We start from the raw sequence: 23779 nt of genomic DNA on the forward strand, positions 1-23779 counted from the left end.
ACTTTGATTAAAATGCTATTGTGTGAGAAAAAAGTTATGCCACTAAATTGATGTTTAGACAAGACTCAACAAGAGCTATGCGAAATGAGATACCATTAAAAAGTGATCTAGATTCAAGTGTTGAGTACAGTCATTTGTTGGGAGCATCTGATAGTGACAAAGAAAGTAATAGCTTGAAGAACCCTTAAGGTGCACTTCAAACAATAGATTAGGTTATTGTGGGAATACCACATCTATCCACTCCACCTCCACCATCACCCCCACCTAACACACCTACACCTCCACCTCCACCTCCACTATTCAATATGGCGAACACTATGAAGATGCCTATATTCAAGTGTCTATGGAAAGCAGAACATGATCAATTTTGGTTTGTAGCAGATGTTGTGTGGAAGTCATAGCAGATAATGAATAATAACCTAAAGAAAGTACAACTGGTCACAACATTGAAAGATAGAGTGTTGAGTTGGTATATTAAGTATAATGCAACTCAGCTAGTTGCATCATTGAAAGACACAAAATATGCGCAGAATAATGAATTTGGAAATCCTAAGTCTCAAGCTTGATATGTGATTGAGGTCAAAGAAATTAAGCAAAAGCTGAATCTGCATGGGATTTTGGTCAAAGGCTGAGATTTTTTCTACAACATGCTACTCTATAGATCTGAGGTGAGAAACATAAGGATTGGTATATTTATTCGTTGTTACCTCATTTGAGATTACCATTGTCACAACAGAATGTTGGGTTGCAGGCTGAAGCAATGGAGATTTCTATGAAATTAGAGGCTTTTCCTATTTAGGATATGAATTTGGGAGTCGAACAGATTCAGTCACAATTGGCTAGCCTCCATATGGAGTCGCAAGATCTCAAAAAGGGGAAATAGGTCCAAAATGAGACCCACATGGAAGTATGGTGCTTAAAGTGCAAAGGGCATGGTCATGACAATGATCATTTCGCGGTTATCAGAACTATCTAATTGAGGGAGGTCATATCTCCCTGAAGTAAAAAAATACTGCTAGATCGAGTAACGGTGTAGTGCCATGGTGCGCTATCTACCAAATAACAAGAAAACATTCAATATACAATTGCTATTTGTTACATAAGTTTGTACAAACTCCCCAACAACTATTCTGGAATTTTTGTAAGTTTGTAGGCCATGATGAGTGCAATTTTAGAAGCTATGAGTTAATGACAGACATAAATTCAAAATATAGAGTATAGATTGAGGCAAATCCTCATTAGGATCAAGGCACACCTACAGTGCATGAAGGATTCCAGGGACGAGGATTACTAGTGTCCATTGATTTCCATGAGCATTATATGACCAATATGTTTATCTTCTGGTAGGGACATGCCTTGGTTTTTGGACCTTCCAATGTGAGGAAACCTTGTTAAGAGATGGATCACCCATGAAAGGGGATGTTGGGGAATTTTGAAGGTGAGTGATTGCACAGAAAGGGGTGACTATATTTCCCGAGGGATTGTGTAGAAGAGAAGGTAAGGTTGGGGTATGGACATTTTTGGTCATTAGATTTATGAAAATGAATCAAATGCACATTGGGAATATGGCCTAGGATAATGTGTCGATAATTGTTCACTGAGAGAAAAAGTAGTGTAACGATCATAGCATTAGACATTGTATGCATGTTTTACTTTGCGAGTGGATTCTGGACTTCCTCGGAAGGAGGTGAATCTTGGTACTTGTTTGAGGGTGGAGGTATGAACCTCTAGATTCCCTTATTGTGGATCCAAGAATCATATTATTTTATTTGTTGCTTAGAGAAAATATGCATATGTATATATGCGTATATTATTGTAAATACTGTATTGAGATGGATTTATAAAGATCCAAAGACAATATGATTATTTGTTGGTTGAAGCAAATGTGCATAAGTATATGCAGTTGTTGTTGTAAATACCCTAATATGTTATGTTATAATGCTCCAATAAATGATATTATTGTCATGTTTTTAGTAGAATGTCATTGTAAATACTACAACAAGTTGCATTATAAATCTCCATAGGTAGTATGGTTTGTTTTTAGAAGTTTGTTGGTCATAGGTGTAATAGAACACCGAGGATGGTGTTCTACTAAGGGGCGGGGGGTTTGTAACAACCCTGGGTTAAAAATTTATGTAATAATATTAATAAAGGGAAAATAAGACCAAGGTCATGGGGCATGTATTCCATGATGAATGCTAGGAAAAAATCCGAGTGGGTGTTCATTTCAGTTTATTATGGATAAGGAAATTGGCAAAGGCTTTGGTCAAGGCATTGAAAAGGAAAAGAAGCATTAATTGGAATTTTATTTATGAAAGTATAAGAAAGTATGATAAAAGGAAGGTGAAGGTCACAAAATTGTATGAGAGGGAAATCGAAGGAAAATTTAATGAAAATGAAGAAAATAAAGGCATCAATAAATAAAAAGGTTTACGAGGATCAGTTCATAGACATTTGTCAATTTAGTTTTGGAGCTCTCTCTATTCCCTCATACTATTGCACACTTAGAGCATTCTTGGATCACTCTAGCACTTGGGAAAGATGGCAAAGGTAGCCAAAGAAAAAAAAGGAACAAGTAAGGAAATTTTGGATCATGCAACTTCAACAGGAATACTTACTGATAACACGTTGCATGTATGATTTCCTAGCTGGTTTGTGAATGCATGGTACATGCATGTAAGTATTTGGTTCCCTTGTTGTCATTAACATGGCTGTTGCTGGTGTGATAGTGGTTTCAACCTTTCATTTCTGGAAAGCCATTGTGTGATGGGGTTCTTTCATTCAGTTGAGCTTTGGATTTCTAGATGGTTTTGGAACCAAGTGAGGTGGTCTTAGGAAAATTCCCAAGGGCCTAGTAACCTGTGATGAGTTTTGGTATGACTGTGCTAAAGACTGAGGGTGGAGATAGGAAAATTCCTCAAGCTATTCGTGAAGAAATTCTGAGGCATCCAATCCTTTTAATGGCTTAGTGATCTTGTGACCATTTTTGCGATATTGTGGTAAAGCCTAATAGTGTGTTGTTTTTTGTTTGAGCCTAGGAATCCATTGATTGATAATGTCAAGATTGCGGTAAATCCTAGTTGTTTAAGCGCTTGTTTAAGGCCTATGAGTCACTTGTCTACTTTTGGCAGGATTACGATAAGGCCTGAGGAAGCCCTGGTTGTGTTTCCTTGAGTCCCACATTTATGCTTGGAATATGGCACAAGGGTGACTGGCTAAATGTAAGATTTGGTTTAGCTCAATCTATGGTCGGGTGATACGTGGAAGTCCTTGACTTGGTGTGATTCTATATATGTTAATAAGAGATCTTTTCCTCTTGTATTTCTTTCATATTTTCTCTTCTTATTATGTGGCTTTGATGGATGTTCTATCATGGTTATTATTATGGTTATATGTTGGTTATCAACATGCTTTGATGATAGGTGCTAGCTATGGCTCTTGATAAGTTTGATTTGTTGATGAATTGTTAATGAATGCATGAGATAATAAATCTTATTCCAGTGATTATGAGAGGAAATAATACCTTCTTAATGAATCTCAGATAAATTTCATGCCCCTATGTTTATAAATGTAATCATGACTTGTAGATTACATGTTCTCAATGTGTTTGATGAAATGAATATCATGGTTAGGCATGATTAGGTCAACTCCTTCATCAAGTTTTATATTAGTGACTTTTTATTAATGTTATTTATCATTCCAAAAAGTATCATTAAGTTCTAGGCAGTGGCCTAGAGAGAAGCCCTAGAAAGGTGGCACTGATTTTGGTGTTGGAGGCTTAGAATTGAGAAATTGGGACTACAATAGCTACCTTGAAAGAGTATTTATGCGAATGGAGGCACACAGTCACATGGACTCAATGTTATGCATGTGGCTGGGAGTCTAGGTCAGTGAAAAAGAAATGTCATGATGGGTTTTGGAAGTTAGAGGTTTGTTTTAGCTATTGGGGGTCCTGTAGCTCCTGAGGAATGTCAGTAAAGTTTCAGTTTTTCAATTCCACTTCCTTAAACGTACCTAGGAGGTAGAGTCATGTCATAGTAGACCTCAAATCATGTTTATGCTGATTGGTATGTGAAGGTGGGTAAATGTGGGAGGAGGCATTAAAAAGTGGAAAAAGTTCAACACTTACCATGCGAAGGTCACGAGGCTCTGAGGTGCTCAGAAAAAGAAATATCCACATCAAATGTAGGAATTTATTCTCATCTCAACCCATAAAAAACCTATCCCACTATGTTGAATGTTGTCACCCTAAGACATGAAACCCTAAGACAAACTTATTTCCATCAACCACTGGGAAAGTTTCTATCAACATTGGTTGTCAATCTCAGCATTAGCGAAGACTCTCACGTTGGTAAATTCCCCAATACCCTGAGATGACATCAAAATGAGATGGGGAAATTGACCACCAGTTGTAACAAATATCTATTTCTCCCTTGGCCATCAATATTTCCCATTTCTTCTAGTTGCATGTTGCCAACCCAATTAAGATGCCAAGATCACGTCAACCCAAGATGATGTCACTTTAATGTTCTTTGTTCCATATGGCCTCCCTCGAGAGTTCCATGTGTCACTCATTTTAGGACCTACTTCCCCTTTTATATGGATGAATAGGACTACCATGTGTCATGCCACCATGGCACCTCATTAGCTCAAATCCATGTCATAAATCCATCTATCCCAGGTCCCACTACTCCTGATACTTAACACAAAATAAATTTCTCCCTTATAATATTAATTATCATTTTTGGCCTTAGGACTCCATCTGATGACTATGATGGAATCCACTCCCATTTTTGACATGGAAGGGGGGGTTCCACTATCATAGTTTCCATTTGTGGTTTCAAGGCCCCATCCAATGGCTATAGAGTGGTTTTTCATTCTGACAGTCATGATTTGTGGCACCATAGTCACCCATCCAATGGCTATAGAGTGATTTTTCATTCGAACAGTCATTATTTTTGGGACCATATTCACCCATCCAATGGCTATTATGTACTAATAAAATTTATGGTCTCGATTAAAATGCGAAACCCCCTCTTCCCCTTGTTGATGTGGAAAGTTGGGGGGAGGTGGGGGGGGGGGGGGGGGGGGGGGGGGTTCACTATCGAATTGTTTCCATCCATTGATGCATGGCCCATCACCATCGGTTAATATATATATATATATATATATATATATATATATATATATATATATATATATATATAGGCAAAAGAATTCTTGACACTTAGCTACTTGTCTTTCTCAAAACCTCCCACGGATTTATAATACACATAAATGCATGCACAGGGTCGCCCTTGGTGCCCAAACTTTTAGGCCCATCTGTCTGTGGATTTATAGTGTGGGTGTGTGTGTGTGTGTGTGTGTGTCTATATATTTATAAGACACACATACACACACACATAGATAATCCCTCAACTCAATCATTGTGACCTATGTCTCCTAAGATTTACCTCCACTAAGCCCAACCTTCATACACATTTTAATGTGCTTAAGGAGTTATCTCTCAAGAGCTTATAATAGGTATATGTAAATATATGTTAAAGCCACAAGGCCTTCTCCTTTTTCATTTCAACAGCTTCACTACCTCTCTTGAACTTATATGGGGTTCAACCCATTTTAACTAACATAATCATAGATATATGTATTTACATGCGTTATACCAAAAAATTCATGGTACATGGCCTAATATTACAACTCATTTCAATGCATAAACTTAATCAACAAACCTATATTTATCCACCTCTTATACTAAAGTGATTATACTGGATTAATCTTAGAAATAAACATATGAATTATCCATTCCTCAACAAACACATAGAAATCATCATTTCTCATTATTTCTATAGGACAATAACATTCCTCAGTTTTAGCATATACATTTTAACATGAAAGTGATAATTCACATAATAATCACATATATAGGGATTTAGATAAGCACTTATCATGTAATGTATAATTTGGAAACTGAGATTAGGTCTTCATCTCTCCATCCAACCTAAACTGGCTTGCACTACAGTCCTTCTTGTAGCCAACGACCCCTGATCCAAATTTCATGCCATGAGGAAGGATGCTCAAAGGAGAACTTCTCACACAGTCAAAAACACTGGGAGTCGAAATATGCACCCATCTCCACCTAGCAGCTAAATAGTCTTGGGTATCATGGGATCAACCATCTCCATCCAACAACCAACATTTTACCCAGTGCCTCCACCCTAGACTGGGAACCTGAAGGCCATTAAAACAATACAAACCAATAGTATAGCCTTGAATTACGTGGAACAACCCACTCTATAAGAACCAAGAATCTAAAGGGATTTAAGGCCTCCACCCAAAATAGGAATTATGAGGACCTTGAATTCCTTCACTTGAGATAACATATTATTGTATTTTAGTCACTGAAACAGGCTTGTCCTAGACCAATTTCATTCTCCCAATTTCTAATTTCCTTGTTGTCATTCATGCATGTTCCAAGTTCTCTCTCTCTCTCTCTCTCTCTCTCTCTCTCTCTCTCTCTCTCTCTCTCTCTCTCTCTCTCTCTCTATGCACACTCCACTTATTGGTTAAGATGCACTCATGTGCTCTTGTCCCAAGCCTATGGGTATTTTATATTGTGCACATTCCCTTTTTTCAAACACTATACCACTATTTTCTTGATATTATTCATGTCCATTTTTTTCCTCTACATTCTTCTCTATCTCTCTCTCTCTCTCTCTCTCTCTCTCTCTCCACTTATTGGTTAAGATGCTCTCATGTGTTCGTGTCCCAAGCCTATGGGTATTTTCTATTGTGCACATTCCCTTGCATTTTTTTCCTCTACATTCTCCCAAACAATGCTTCTCTCTCTCTCTCTCTCTATGCACACTCCACTCTCTCTCTCTCTCTCTCTCTCTATGCACACACTCTCTCTCTCTCTCTCTCTCTCTCAATGCACACTCAACTTATTGGTTAAGATGCTCTTATCCCAAGCCTATGGGTATTTTCTATTGTGCACATTCCCTTTTTACAAACACTATACCAATATTTTCTTGATATTATTCATGTGCATTTTTTTCCTCTACATTCTCCCAAACAATGCTTCTCTCTCTCTCTCTCTCTCTCTCTCTCTCTCTCTCTCTCTCTCTCTCTCTATAGTCTCCACCTATGTTATTTCTCTCACTACTTCCAATGATCCCTCCTCACTTCCTTGCATTAGGTTCCACTATTTCTGCATCAAATTCATAACCACATCATGCCATCCTCCCTGGGGATTCCCTTGTAAACTTCCAATGATGATCATTCTAACTGTCTTCATGGTGGCATGGTTTTAGGACTATTTCCTCCAATTACAAGTGCATGTGGTTATGGGTGAGATATCACACCATTTTCCCACACCAATTTGTAATTATTCTTATCCATACTATTCCATTGATATCTATTTGTTATGATTGTGGAATTTCCTAATAGAAGTATGGGCTCATCGTCTCTTCCCCAAACTTAATTCAATTTGTAGTCAACCCATTAATTCACTGAATTAGCCTCCCATGAGTGGAATTAAATAACCACTTCCTTCAATTCCCGTGCAACCTCTTTATTAAGTTTTTAAATCCATGTCCCATCTCTCAACTAATTTATATTTTAATTACAATGTTGTAACACTGCTTATACGAGGGGGTTTTCCCCAAAGGGGTTCTCACAAAGGTTAACTTCTGGGTTGCATAACTCTTGGATACAAACTTTGATTGAGTTGATTCTTACACCATTAGAAAGGTATCTATGTGTATAGTAGTGTTACGGGGTGTAGAATTTAATGAGAAAATTTTAAATCCTAGAAAACATTTTGGACACCTCAAACTACTTTTGAATGGTTTCAATCCCCAATTCAACAAATTGGGACCTCTCAATAAATATGGTCGTGTGTGATGATTCCTCCACCTTTTCAACTCTAAAAGGATAAATATGGGTGAAAAATAATGTAATAATCCATTATAAATCATACCTACCCATGTTTAGAGGCTTTTGGTCACCAAAATATTTTACATAATGACATGAGGAAAAATTTCCTCCACCTTCTCTTAGCATACCATTTATCCTTTCTTGGAAGCTATATGTTATCAACGTAATTTCCTCCGTAGATAAAATGTAAATAAGAACCTATACTGTTTACCTTTTTGTAGATGCTTGACCCTTATTTTTACTCATTTTGATGCATCCTTGCTGAGATATAGTCTTTAACAGAGTAGTGATACCCCAATTTCGCTGGGGTATTAGTCATCACTCCAAAGATCATCCAACATTGATAGTCTTTTGCTAGTGATGATGACTGAGATTATAGAGTCTTAGGTTTCTTTTGAGATTTAATTAGAGGATATTTTCTGATTTACCTTAGTGAATTATTGGAGAAGCTTCCTAACTTATCTCTATCCCAATCATTGAGATTCATTCTCTTCGGGAGGTCTCTAAGCTGATTTGTACTAGTTATTCCAAAAGGTTAGGCTTTTTTTGGTAGTCTTAGGGAGTAACTAGGAGACCTATAGCTATCTTGATATGAGATATTAAGGCTAGGTCATCAAAGAGCCTTTGTTTCACTTGGACAAGGAGACTATGCTATAAGATTGATGAGAGGGCCTCATTGACTGGCCTTATATCTATTTGGATTTTCCATTCATGATTAATAGATTATTGTTCCTTTCCTATACTTTTGAGTTGATCATGTTCTTTGATTTTACATGTTGTTTTTAAGATAAAAATCCACCTATAGAAGGCTATTTTGTGCTTGGTTGTTGGTGTATGTTTGTAGGTAATTGGTTTATGGTAGTTGGGAGTGGGATCTTCAAGTAGGAGTCACTCGCTTAATGCATCAAGCTAAAAATACATCACCGATCTGTGAGGGTACGTCGTACCAAAATTCAAACTATTTTATTATAGTATCATGTATAAGTGTGTAAGTGGATTTCTTGTATATTAATATTATAGGGCTAGATATGTTGGTGTCTCTTTACCATTACACACATCACTCTAAGTATATCCATAACTAATCTACTAGGTTCAAAGTGGCCTCCTAGGTTAGCTAAAATTATCTTGTTAACACTATCATTTCTACCCAATTTTCCAAAGGTCCTGCTACTCATGTTTGTTAGTATTAGACCACTTCTTCAAAACAATATCCTCTGTAAAATCTTCCTAAGAATTTGGTGCTAAATCCTTTATGGACTATTCCTCTTTGTGATCTAGCATGGAAGGCTCACAGAGTTTCAAATTCTCTACATTAACCACTGAGCACCGGTGCATATACAGGGGTAGATAAAGTCTATAAGAATTATTTCCAATATATTAAAGGGATCATATCACAGAAAATTTATTTTCTTACCAACATTCCATAACCACTCCTTTTTCAACTATAGCCATACTTTATCTCCCACCTTGAAGGATTTCTCTATTCTATGTTGATTATGTCTCACCTTGTGTTGTTCTTATGACTTATATAGTTTCTCCTATACCTATAAATGGGTAGGATAATCTTCTCAAAAACAATTTTTTCTATTAAGGTATCTCCCTATAATATTCCCCTCACTCCTTTCTTTCCATATGTAATATCGAAAGGTGAGGGTTGTAACTATCTAATACAAATTTCAAGTGGGTACTTACTGGGAGCCATGTGGACTGCTCTATTATAAAATTTTTGTATATATACCCTATTCTCATCCAAATTATTTCGATTATTTTAATTGTAACCCCCAAAGGATGCACCAAATTCCTATTAACTACTTTTTCTTATCCAACTATATGTGTATCGAATGTTGTAGACATTTTCAATTTTGTGTCCATATTCTCCCACAATGTAGTCCAAAATGGATTGAGAAATATTGTGTCCTTGTATAAAATTATGCTTCTTATTATCCCAAAGTGTGCCTAGGCCTATCCAGATAGCAAGTTTCGTTTTTCTTTCCCACTAATGGTATTATTATAAGGCATTAGAACGCACATATTATTGATCTTGTCAACTACCGGGAACATGCTGAAGGTAGTTATGTTCCTTATTCGTTGTTCTTAAATCTCCCATAAAGTATATGGATATTATTTTATAAGGATGAGTGGGTATAAGAAAGGGATGATATATATCCCATTTCCTATTATTAGGTTTGTTGATTCAAGAAAGAATGCATATGGTTATGAACCTAGCTATCCATTCTTGCATCTTAGGTTAATACACACACCTCTACAAGTTGGTCATTATCTTCCTGACAATGAAGTTCCATACATACTTGGAGGTATGAGTCTCTCTAATTAGATGTGGTTACTCACCTTTAGGAATACATAACTCATCTAACCTATCGAGTAACCCATCTTGGATATGATAGTGAACTGTGTTATCACCATCATGCACATGAATTTGGCTTTGTAACTACTAAAAAACATCCTTGAAGTCCTCATCCTCTAAACATTCCTCTCTATATGCATCATGGGTGAATGACTCCATGTACGTAAGTGTTTCCAATCCTATTATCTTTGATGGGGGTTGCCTTGAGATCATGTTTTCCAAATCGTTTTGTTTCCCTTCCTATACTTGATTAATAAATGAAACCGTTGTAGAAAGCTCATTCACTTGTAATTCCTCATTTGTTCTCACTTACTCTAGTCCTGCAAGCACTATGTTGGGTGGTGATCTATGTAGATTACCTCCTTCTTTCATATCAAATAGTATTTTCAGTTCTTCATAACATGCACCAGGGCATATAGCTCGTATTAAAAGGTAGAGTAGTTGAGAACCACACCATGAAATACATTAGCATCGTATTATAAATTCCTTCCTCCTTACATCAAGGTTTTTCCCATAACATACCTACTCTCATTTGTTTCCACTTCAAAGGGATGTTGCAATTTAGGTAATGAGAAAATTGGTCCTTGAATGATATTCTTATTTCACTCCTTAAATACCCTCTGATAACCCTTTCCCCACTGAAAAGTCTTTCCACTTGTTGATGAACACCAATATTATAGCAAGAATGTTGCAACTCCTGTGCTACTACCTTTACTTTATCAAGCTGGGGTTTGTACAAAATTGGAGGTGACATTGTTGTATACACAAGTAAAAGTGATGGTTCTAGCTTGTGTCACTTGTTTAGCTAGCGAAAAACCACTTGGGTTTTTGAGACAGACTTCTATGGATTCAGAAGAAGCTTGGTTTCTTGATGAAAGAAATGGAAATCTACTCTAAGAGAGAGCTGATCTATTGCAATAATGAGAAAGACTGAAAGTCAATGTTAAATCACACCATTTCCTGATTAACTACTAGGAAAATATGGTAGTAATACTAAACTAACATGAACCAAATGTTAGTCTCTAAGTATGGAAGTTAAAATCATCAAACATCACTATTGTGCAAGTAAAGGGACTGAAATAAATTTGTTTTGTCTTTTTGTTCTTTACATGCAAAATCAAATATGTGAACTAATCTCTTTTGGTGATGTGATAGGTGGTTTAGGGATGTTTGAGGATGGCTAGAAGGTCTAGGAAATTGATGGATGGTGTGGGAGACCCTTGGGTGACCTTTGGGGGCTTCGTAGAGGTTTTCCCTCAATTTGGCCTCAAAACAAGCCACTATAGGAAAACCTATAGGATTCCCTATATTTCTACAGGATGCAGTCATGAGCGAAACAATGGGTGTTGGATGTGATAGAAAGCTTAGGGAAGTTTTTTGAGAGGTGGAATGGAGTGGGAAGAGACCTAGGATCACTCAGAAGTCAACAACAAGGTTAGGAGATGGTTGGACTCACTCAATGTGCTTGGAAGAATTTATATGTAAAATGATGAAATTAGTGAAGGCAATGGTGAAAGGAAGGAATGATTATGGTGGATCAAGTGGAAATTTATTGCTGACTATGAGGTCTCTTTATTCTCTTGAAGCACCTGCTCTGCATCAAACATATATAATTTCCAAAAAAATCATGTAAACGAGAAGCATTATCAGAAGTTAGAAAAGTAGAATTAATGAACTAAATATATACCTTATGCATGAGGAAAGTAGCTAAAAGGAATGGAATCAAGGCTGAGATCTACTACAAGAATGAAGATATAAGAGATGGAAATGAAATCCTACTTTGAAAAACTGATCAAACGCTAGCTTAAATACAATAAAATCTTAAAGTTTATGAATGAAATAGAAATCTGTGTTGTTGGGGCTGCATAAGGGTCCCTTCCTCAAATCATGATCCTAGAGGGAAGAAGTGAGGCCAAGACACCTGCTGATAGCCTTGTGGTGCTTCTTTTATAAATTTATCCATACCAACTTGCTACTAAAGTAAGGCACAAATGGAAGCAAACTAATAAACAACCAATCAAATCTACACTACTTGAAATGAAAATATCTCTAAATACAAATTAACAATGAAGCTATGAAACTAAGCTAAACATACAGATACAAAAAGAGGAGCCTTGGCTACTAAGGTTGGGCCCTAACCCAAAAGCTTCAGCGCTCTGAGTTAACTCAGTGCTGGCTCAAAACAAAACTCATTCTTATTACCAAAATAGAAAATTACATCAAAATATTCCACAAGTTTGGAGCTCGAGAATAAGAGTTTTACAACAAAAATTCGAATCTTAATGAGGCTCTAGGTCTTTATACTTATACAACTAAAGTACCCAATGAATTCCTTAAAATTAGGGAGGCTCAGCTTCCAAACTCGAGATAAACTATCTCTTTGTCTCTCACTTGCTCGACTTCCTTCTAATCCTTATGACTTGGCTGCTTGCACTTTGAGCTGGTGTGATAAATGGAAGAATATTCGAATGGGGGAGAAGTAATTGAGGAGGATTTACCTCCTACAATCCCTCTCCCTTGTCTCATTTGAGTTTCAACCTCATTATTTGCCAAAATTCCTTGATTTCCTCCTTCAAACCTACATTCAATGCATATTAGTCCACTAGGCATGATATGCCACTCTATCTCATCTCATAAACAAAATATAATAAAAAACATGTGATAAGTTGTGAGAAAAGTTGGTTTGACTAAGCTAGGAGGTGAATTAAGGCCCATATAATTACCCAATGATGAGGCTCATCATCACCCCCCTATTGAATGTGTTGCTCATCCTCTAAAAAACTCAAAAAATATCCATATCATTCATAGCTCTAGTTGCCTCCTTAATATCCCATGCCTCTGGTGTGGTTTCCTCTTCTTGTTCATAGAAGCCTGCTTTCTTTTCTACCTCCTCCCACTTCCTCTTTTCTTTTTCTTCCTTCCTTCTTTCTAGCATTCCTAAGAGTAGTGGTGGAGTGAGTTTCAAGCCAATCAAATTGACTTTGAGCCTTGGAATATATTGCTTGTACATGGGTTTCCTATTCAATGCTTCTCTCATTCTTTGAGGAGAGTGGTACTCTCTTATCTTTAGGTTGTATGGAAATGTGTTCTATCTCCTCAGGAAAGCATGTATGCTTTCATCCCATAACAACCTGAACATGTCCTCAAAATGTGAAATTTCTTGCTCTTGGGTAGAAAGATACCTGGGTGCAAGTTGAGGATCATTTGCAATTAAATTATATGTGTCGATGAGAGCCATTGGATTGGACTACTCAACTCTAATAATAAGAGGTTTTGTTTGTTCTATTGCCAATATCCTTTTCATTTCTGTAGCCCTTGCTTCCTCATGGTTCATCCATGATGCCAAAGCCATCAACTGTAAATCTCTTAGCTTGGCATTAGGGTCCCATACATTCATGTCTGTTAAGTCCATATTATGCAAATAAAAATTAGACATCTTGGCGCTATCTTCTAGTGTGCTATGATCACAAAGATCAATGAACTGTCTATAGTCCTAAAATGACATAGTGCCCCTTTCTGCTAGGGTCTTAATTTGGAACTACATCCACTATTCTTAAGGTATAGGTCATAGTATTTAGCTGGCATCCTACACTAGATCGATTCTAGAGAAAAACTGGCCATACATTCCAATTGGTTCTCTCTTTCTTGTCACTTTCCTTTCAACCATGCGTTTTATATCTCTAATTGATTTCTCTTTATGGCCTCTCTCTCTCTCAAGCTACTTAATTCATTTCCCATATCCTTGAGCTTCTACTCCATGTGACCAATGTCTTCCACCCCCTTGGATTTGGAAATATGCATCCATAGATGAGTTTTGGCTCTCTCCTTCTCAAGCTGAGAGAATAGTGGAATAGAAAATTTTTGTGGAATGCCCCTGCCCCCATCCATAAATCTGTAGTAAGAGTCAAGGTTAGGTTGGGGGATAGGTTCCTTTAACTCTAGGTCCTCTTCTTTGGTTTCTTACTGTATGCTTTCCTCCTTATCCAATTTTTGTGTCTCTTGTAGGTTTAACATAGTATCCTATAGGACTACTTCAGCTTCTTGTAGGTATTGCACTGTATCCTGTAGGATATATTTTCCTTTGGATGAGGTGGATCTAGTTATAGGCCTTATCCTTGTGCTTTTCCTTGTCCTGAAATATAAGGGGGTTCACCTCTCTCTTTTTGCTTTATGTTTGATAGGGGTGCTAAGAGCAGTGAGGGCAGATACTTCTTCTCTCTTAATAACCTCTGGAGACACCCTAGGTGACTCCTCATTCTCTTCTACCTCCTCTTTTTCATTGTCTTTTTCCTCTCTATTTTTCCTCTCCTCTTCTCCTTCTAGCTCCTCATCTTGTTTATCAATCTCTTCTTTGTCATTTTCATCTATTTCCTCATCATTCTCTTTCTCTTTCTCCTCTTCTTCTTAATCTTCCTCCTCATCTATCTCATCTTCATCATGCTCTACTTCTTCTTCCTCTACTTCAGTCTCTTCCTCAACCTTTTCACTGATAGTAGGACTAACATCGTATGTGAGAGCCTTGATGTCCTCATCTGTTGGCATGTCTCTGAAAATTGACCATTGGATAGAAATTCTAAGGTTTTGGAGGGCATCTTCTATTATGATTATGATTAAGCCATGATGAGCTAATTATTTGCAATTTCCCTCTTGCACCTTTATTCTTGTGTTTATCAGTGATTGCAGAAGGAAGTATGGTATGCTGAGCGTGTGGTGAGGAGGTGTTTCTACTCCAAACCTCAACTCTTAAAGAAGCCTAAAGTGATAGCCATAGACCACCCTATACCTACCCTCATATGATATGTATTTGATAAGTTGGTACCTCACCTCATTCCAGGGACATGGCCGGCTTGCTCTCCTTACTCCATTCTTGTCCTCAATGGGTTCCTCACCTTCTAAAAAGAATTTCCTCTTGGCAATCTGGCTATCTCCCTTGTCTTCTGTCCTCCATGGTAATCCTAGGGCAAGTGTGGTAACTCTGTTAATGAGTTCAAGGGTGAGCTCTATGGAGAGGCCTATTACCACAACAGAGGCATGGACTCAGGTAAGTGGAATGAGGGAGAGAGAAAAATCTTGGGCCACTTCATCATCATACCCTCTTAATATTTGGAAATGCCCCATCTAATTATGCCTTGTGAAGGTTGCTAGAACCTAAGGGTGTTGTTTAATTCTCACATTGTTAATGGGCTCCCTTCTATTAAAACCTCCTTTGATCTTGGTTTGTGAAGTTTGAGGAAATGAGATGGTTGATACAATTGTTAATTGCAACAATAAATAACTGAAACGACTATGTGGATAGTTCCCTTACACAATTGCCAAATTCACTCAAACTAGAGGATTTCTTGTTCAATTTACATGGAAAAAGGGAAGTAATTATAGAGCCTACCTCTCCATAGTGTTTTCTGTGGCCAACTGCCATGTTTTCCCCTCTTAAACTCTTCTTGGCCAATCCTGTAGATTGTCTCTTTGTATCCTATAGGAATCCAGTGTGCAATCCTATAGGATTTCCTGTGCAATCCTCTAGAAAGTCCTATGTAGAAAAATGATGGAGTTTCTCTCTTCTGTAGGTGGCTTGGGTATGAAAGTGACTTTTGCAAGAGTGAGCCTCAAGGAAATGCATGCATGAGTGCATGGGGATCAACAAATATTTCTTCTTATAGCCGAGTTATGTGAGGTGGTGTGCTAGCAGCAGAGGTACGTTTTCTATTTTTGGACCATTGGTCCCCACTACCACCTCATCATTTCCCCCTCCTCATAATAAACTTTGAGTTCATGCCTCCGTAGACTTAAGTATTTTTGTCCTGCACTTCTCCTTGTTTGACTTGACTGTTGCCATGTGTGGGAGGACCAACTATTGTATCTTCGTTGACTGAACGAAGGTGGCCAAGTTGACTGGCCACCTTTTTCCTATAAACCAACTTACTCATAGCCTTTACATCTTTTGAATCCATTATTCAAATGATAGAGTGAGTGAGATACTTACCTATGGTGCTAACCCTTGTTGCAGTTGTTGAAGACCGGAGGTGTTTTCTGTGTGTTGGTTGCATGCTATTTTTTCCTTCTTTTCTTTATTTCTCTCTAATGATTCCTTTTATGTGTAGGCACTTGGTGTTGAAGATGCTGGTACTACTGTTGCTTTGGAGCTCCTTCTACTCTTGGATCATTATCCTAGAAGATTGCTGCAATCATGATTTGTATTCTATGGGATAGGCTGCTACAAGATTTCCTATAGGATGTCCTATAGTTGCTTCTCTCTTAGAACCTTTAATCGTACACTCTTCTGGGATTTTGAGGATGGTGACATGGATTGAGAGGAAGAATAGGAGTGTGGAGAAATGAGAGATACTTAGGTGTTGCTCCCTTCTTCTCTCTGTCTCATGTTTTTTCTTTTTTCTTTCTTCTTGAATATTGTGAGAAATATATTTTTTTGAAACTACTTTTTTCTTTTATGGTGACTGCATGGGTGATGAAAGTGGACATATGTATGGTAATGAAAGTTGATGTAGGGGTGTTATTTATTTGACATAGTAGGTATTCTTTTTTGCCCTAGGGTCACTTCCTATAGGACTCTGAGCCACTATAATTCCTACAGGATCATCCTGTAGATTTTTAGGGGATCCTGTAGGTTTATAGGGGATCCTATAGAAAACATAGTCCCCTTGTAAACTGAACCAAAGGAGTGAAAAGAATGGAAGAAATGGTGGAGTGATGAATGAAAATGAGTGGAAAAATAAAAATGTGAGTGAAATAGGTCCCCTTTTTATCCTCCTTTGTTCTTTGATCATCCTCCTTGCTGACCTGCAAATAGAAATTTTCATGATTTTTCTCCCTTTTTTTTTGAAAATAACTAGGCCGCCTCTGAGGTTTTCATCCTAGCGGCTTGCCTTGGGTGCCTCAAGAGAGGTTTTCACCCATGGATCTTTTTATTTTCCTCTTTCTTTTTCTTTTTTTTTTTTTTTTTTGACAACACTGGGTCTCCCCAAGAGGATTTCAGCCTAATAGTGGGACTTAGGCACCTCGTGGAGGTTTTCACCTGAGTCCTTATTTTTCTTTTTTTTCCTCATTCATTTGATGAGGCAGGAGTTGAAGCTTGCTCCACTACTATCACTATTTTATTGATACCATAAATGCAGTCTTGCTTTGACAATGGTCTTTTGTAAACTTTCAATTGGTTTCCATAATAAGGAATGGCCTCTTCATCTATGGTTCTAATCTGCACTAAACCATTATCATGACATCTCTGTATAACATAAGGTCCTAGCTATCTTGTCCTCAACTTGCCCTCAAAGTCTTTATATCTAGAATCATATAACAAGGCCCAATCACCTTCTTGAAATTGTTTATCCTTGATGTTTTTATCATGCCATATCTTCCTCTCAAGTTGGGATACCTCCATGTGCAGGAGGGCCTATGTTATGAACTCATCTAAACCATTTAACTACAAAAATCTCTCTTTTTGTGCATTGCCGGTCTCTATATCTAGTTGAGTTGCCATCCTTAGTGTGTTATACTCAAAATCAATGGACAAAATGGCCTTTTTCCCATAGACCAGCTCATAGGGTGTGAATCTAGTGGTGGTCTTCTAGGTGTTATTATAGGCCCAGGTGGCCTCAACTAGTCTATCTGACTAATATTTTCTGTTGTTGTTAACCGCTTTGGTCAAGATGCCCTCCAGCGCTCTAATTTTCACCTCGACTTGACCATTAGCTTGTGGGTAACAAGGAGTGCAAGTCCTATGCTTGATCTTGTGCTAGATGAGAAAGTCTTCAATCATGTTGGAGGTAAACTAACTGCCTTGATCAGTGACTAGTTCTCTACGGTACCCAAATTTGTAAAATATATTCTCCCTTAAGGACTCAATGTCCTTCTCCTTTTTTGTTGTTTTAATTGCCTTTTTCTCAACCCAATTGGTCAGATAGTAAGTAAACATAATGAGGTACTATTTTTGTTTGGAAGGAGGGTCAATAGTTCCAATGAAGTCCATACCCCACTTGTCAAATGGTTCAAAAGTCACTTGAGGCTGTAGAGGCATTTCATCCCTTGGAGTAGGCTTTCCCATCCTTTGGGACTGATCACAATGACTAGTATATCTTTTCACATCTTGATGAAGTGTGGGCCAATAATAGTCTGCTTGTAACACTTTGAATGCTTTACTATTTACTGCAAAATGAACTCCACAAGGCCCATCATGACAGGTCAGAAGGATGTCAAAGACTTCCTCCTCCCTGACACACCTTCTCAAGATTTGATCTGGGTCAATTTTGAAGAGGTTTCCCCTAATCCAAGTGAAGGGGGTGCTCTTCCTTATGATATTCCTTTTCTCTTTGGAGGACAAGTTCGGTGTGACCTGTTCAGATACTAAATAGTTTTGTATGTCAAAGAACCATGGAGAGAGAACTAAAATATAGAACAAGCGCTCATTTTTTGGTCATCAACCATTCCCTCTTCACCTGTAGGCAAACTAAATCTTGACAAAAAGTCTACAACAACATTTTCCTTAGCAGGCTTATCAATAATAGGTAGATCAAAGTACTGTAATAAAATAAACCATCTTATAATACAAGCATTCACATAAGGTTTATTCATTAAATATTTGATTGTAGCATGGTCAATATGGAAAAATGTTTGATAGCCTGTAATGTAACGTCTAAATTGTTCAATGAATGCAAAACATCTAGGAGCTCCTTTTTGGTCACTGTGTAGTTTAGTTCGGCCTTTGACATATTATTATTGATAAAGCAAATGGCATCACACAATTTTTCATCTATCTGATGTAGGGATGCTCCTATGGGTTTGTGTGAGGCATTTTCATCAATGTGAAAAGGAAGGGCCCAATTTGGTCCTCAAAATATTTGGGCAGTGGCTAACTTGTTGTTCAAGATGTCCAAGGCCTCTTAACAACTTTTTGACCATATAAACTCAGAGTCCTTGGCCAACAACCCAAATAAAGGAGAGGCCAACTTTCTAAAGTCCTTTATGAACCTTAGGTAGTATCCAGGTAACCCTAGGAAAATTCTGACATCTCTCTACTTTTGAGGAGGTGGGACCCTTTGGATAATAGCTATTTTGTTGGGGTCCACTTGCAGGCCTTGTTGAGATATTGAATGACCTAGCATGGTCCCTTCAATCATCAAGAATTCACATTTCTTGGGATTGAGAGAAAAGTTCATATCAATTCATTTGTGCAATACCTTACCTAAGTTGGACAAAGCCTCCTCGAGATCACCCCCACAAGGTGTGAAATCATCAATATACATTTCTACCGCATCATGGACCAACTCAAAAAAGATACTCAAGATTGCTCTCTGAAATGTGGCAGGAGCATTGCATAGGCCAAAAGGAAGGAGCCTATAGGCAAAAGTGCCCCAAGGGCAAGTCAAGGTGGTTTTATCTTAGTCTTCTGGGCTAATCTGGGTTTGGTTGTACCCGATGAATCCATCTAGGAAAGAGAAAAGCTTTTTCCCTGGCAAGCCATCTAGTACTTGGTCGATGAAAGGTAGAGGGAAATGGTCCTTCTTTGTGGCTTTGCTCAATTCCTGGTAATCCACACAAATCCTCCACTTACCATTTTTCTTGGGAACTAACACTAGAGGGGAGACCCACTCACTGTTAGAGATAGGAAAAATGAATCCTACATCTAGCAATTTTTGCAGTTTTTCTTTGACTATATCTTTAAGAGCTGGATTCATCCTCCTTTGGGGTTCTTAGATTGGCTTGCAACCTTCCTTGATATAGATATGGTGAGTACACAATGAGGGATGTACTCCCTTCATTTCTTTGTAACTCCAAGTGAAGCCACCCAGATGTTACATTAGCATGTTGCATAACTTCCCCTCTTGGAGAACAAAAAGAGATGGATTGATTTTCAATGTTTTCTCAGACTCGAATTCTATGGTTTTGACACGAAGAGGAATGGAATAGGCCAAGTACAGATCAATTGGATGGTTGTGCTTGGTTTCCTTTACTACTTCTTTTAGGGACAATGTACTAGGAGTTGGACTCTGGAGCAGGTGTTCAATCAAATTATCTTCATCCTATGGTCCTCCTCCCATGGTTGTTTCTAAGGTATGTAGTTGGGCAGTATAAAATTCATCTTCTTCCTCCTCTTCTAGCCATAACGGTAAATCATATTCTAAAGATGGCTGAGCAAGAGGGTATAGGACTAACTTCTTGGACATATTCCCATTCTTGATGGTCATATTCCTAGGTCTTCAACTGATGTAAGCATCGGTAATGGCTAGCTAGGGCCTCCCAAGGATGAGAGGGTAACCAGTAAGCTTAGCCTTAGGATGGAGAACTAGGAAATTTGCAGGGCACTCCCAAGAGTCAATGTAGACTATCACATCCTCCATAATCCCCTCAGGGGTCACTTTGGAGCGGCCTACAAGTTGCAGGACAGTTGTAGTCCTTCTCAATGAAAGTTGAAGGTTGAGCTTGAGCATGGTGTCCTTGGTCATCACATTAATGGTAGCCCCAAGATCGATCAAAGTGTGGGAAAATGGTGCCATTGATGGGCGGATCTACTACAGGGCTTCGAGTGTCCAAATACTTTGGATAGATTACCTACCCCAACATTAAGTTGGACAGTTACCCAATGACATTAATGGTGGGGGCATCTCTTCTTCACCTCCCTGGATCCTTGAAGCACTTGTCCTTAATCAACTTATTGTAAGTAGGCACATCTTTTATCGCTTGGATAAGTGGAATATTTACACATAGATTTTTCAATTCTCCCAGAATTTAATCTCTTCTGGGGTAGGCTGGAGTGGTTGGGTTAATCTCTCAAGAAAGGGTGGATTTACTTTAAGAATGCTTTCCTCTCTTTCTTCCTCAACCTCTCTAAGTAGAGGTGGAGGTTGGTTATCTAAGAGAACTCTCCCGGATCTCAGGTTAATTTCCTTAATTTCGATAGCATAAGCTAGATATGATGTATCTCCATTGCATACTTTCTCAGCATGTCCGTTGTTCAGGGTTGGGTTTGGCTGGGTAGGCATCTGGGGTTGCTTGGGTGGAGCAAAGTGTAAGAACTGTGGTTGGGTAGTTGGTGGAGGCAATAAAGCTGAAGCATTGTTGTATTAGGGCCTGTACCCCTGGGGCAATGCATTCCACTGAGGTTGTGATAGAGCATATGGTTGAAATGAGTGGTAGGCTAGCTGGGAGTGCTACTAAGATGCAAAGGACCAAAGGGGAGGTGTAGACTAGGCAAGATGAGTAGGGGGCCTCGAAGAAGGTATGGATGCGGTCTCAATGGGGTTATAGTATGCATGGGATGACCCTTCCATGCCCTACTGGTGTGACCTAGGTCCATGAGGTCTCCTTTGGTTTATGTAGCAGAGTTTCTCAGTGACCCCTTCAGCTCCTTGCTACACAACTTTGAGTCTAGGCAAAGAAGGGCACTTGTCTATGGAGTGGTTTTCTTCATAGAATAAGCAAATTTTAATAGAATTCAATGGACATTCATTCCCTAGGGTGCCTGTTGGTGCACTTAGGATAGAAAATGGCCAAGGCTCTCTCTGCTTCCTCTTGCTTTCTCTTAATGTGCATAATGTCCATTTGTATGGAAAGGGTTTGCAACATCTCACTCTTGAAATCTTCTATTATGTTTCCAATTTCACCCTTGGTGGATGAGTTGGAAGAGGATGTACTGACCATAGGTTGAATACCCCTACCCATTTTCCTGGCTGACTTATAATGGTTTCTAAAGATAGTCTTGATGTCCTCATAGGCTAACTGGTAGATATCTCCTCCTGCTAACAAGTGTAGGGTATCCAGAAGATCTTCCCTTACTCCCCTAAGCAGGGCCACCTTTAGTGACTCAGGGTCAAGTGTGCACCTCACCATTTTGTAACTAAGTTGGAATCTTTCTTCATAATCCTATAGGAATTCGCCATTGCCTAAGGTCATCCTAAAAATTTCTTCTTTAGTATCCTTATATCTACAATATTATCGATACTTATTGTTGAAGGATTGTTGCATTTGAGCCCAAGTTGTGATGTTATCCCCAAGTAAACCCATGAACCAGTGCAGAGTTGAATCCTTGAGGGTAGATGGAAATAGTTTCAACTTTTTCTCATCAATTGTATAGTCATAGGTTCGACATATAACAACAAACTCAAATAAGAAAGTATCGGGGTCTTCTGTGGTCATGCCATGGAAATGAGGAAGGGAAAAGGGGCTTATATTTTTCATCTTAGTGTCCCCATTGGTTTCCCTGATGGGGAAGGCACCCTCAACTCTCTCTATGTTTTATCTTTCATTTCTATTTTTAGCCATTGGCTTGGTAGGAATGGGTTCTTATTCTTCCATTGTAGGTTCTTCAAATATGTATGGTTGCTCAACTAAGGGTTCGTCAAGTTCACAACCATCGAAGAAGAGGGAAGGTTCGCTGTTGGATGCAGTGAGGGTATTTGGAAATTTTTTTCCTAAGTTATCCATATTCCTACTTGGCATGAAAGGAAATGTTTTTGGTTTGGTTTTGTGATTTTTTTCAAATTTTGAAAGTGCTTTGCAGAAATGAATTTGCAGATGGAATGAAAACTACTAATTGAATGAAAAACTAATTGCTGAATTGAAATCTAACTTGCAGAATTAAAATTGCAAACTGATTGAGAACTACTGACTGAATGAAAAAATTAGCTAATTTCTTGAAATATAACTTGCAGAATGGAAAGAAAAGCAAAGAATGCAAAATGAAAAGCAAACTAAATTACTTTTTCAGAATTGAAACTAATGGAAGAATAGTAAAAATAAGAAGTAGAAGAAAGAAGGCAGTAATCACATATTACATAGACACCTCCACAACAACAGTGCCAAAAAGTGATGAATTCTAGTGTTACATCAAGAATGATGCAACTCCTAGGCTACCAGCTTTACTTTATCAACCCGGGGTTCGTACAAACTTGGAGGTGATAATGTTGTATACACAAGTAAAATTGATGGTTCTACCTTGTGTCACTTGTTCAGCTCGTGAGATACCACTGAGGTTTTCAAGCTAGACTTCTATGGATTCAGAAGAAGCTTGGTTTCCTGATGAAAGAAAGGTAAATCTACTCTAAAAGGGATCTAATCTATTGCAATAATGAAAAAGACCGAAAGTCAATGCTAAATCACACCATTTCCTTATTAACTGCTAAGAAACTATTCTTTGCAATAATAATAAATTAATATGAACCAAATTATACTATCTAAGTATGGAATTTAAAATCATCAAACATCACTATTGTGTAAGTAAAGGGATCAAAATAACTATGTTTTGTCTTTTTGTTCTTTTCATCTAAAATCAAATATGGAAACTAATCTCTTTTGGTGATGTGGTAGGTGGTTTAGGGATGTCTGAGGATGGATGGAAGGTCTAGGAGATGGATGGATGGTGTGGGAGACCCTTGGATGACCTTTGGGGGCTTTGTAGATGTTTTCCCTCAATTTAGCCTCAAAACAGGCCACTACAGGAAAACCTACAGGATTCCTTGTATTTCTATAGGA

This window comes from Pinus tabuliformis, chromosome X, assembly GCF_031772625.1.
Source record: "Pinus tabuliformis cultivar Carrire ecotype Pingquan chromosome X, CPIR1, whole genome shotgun sequence".
NCBI lineage: Eukaryota > Viridiplantae > Streptophyta > Pinopsida > Pinales > Pinaceae > Pinus > Pinus tabuliformis.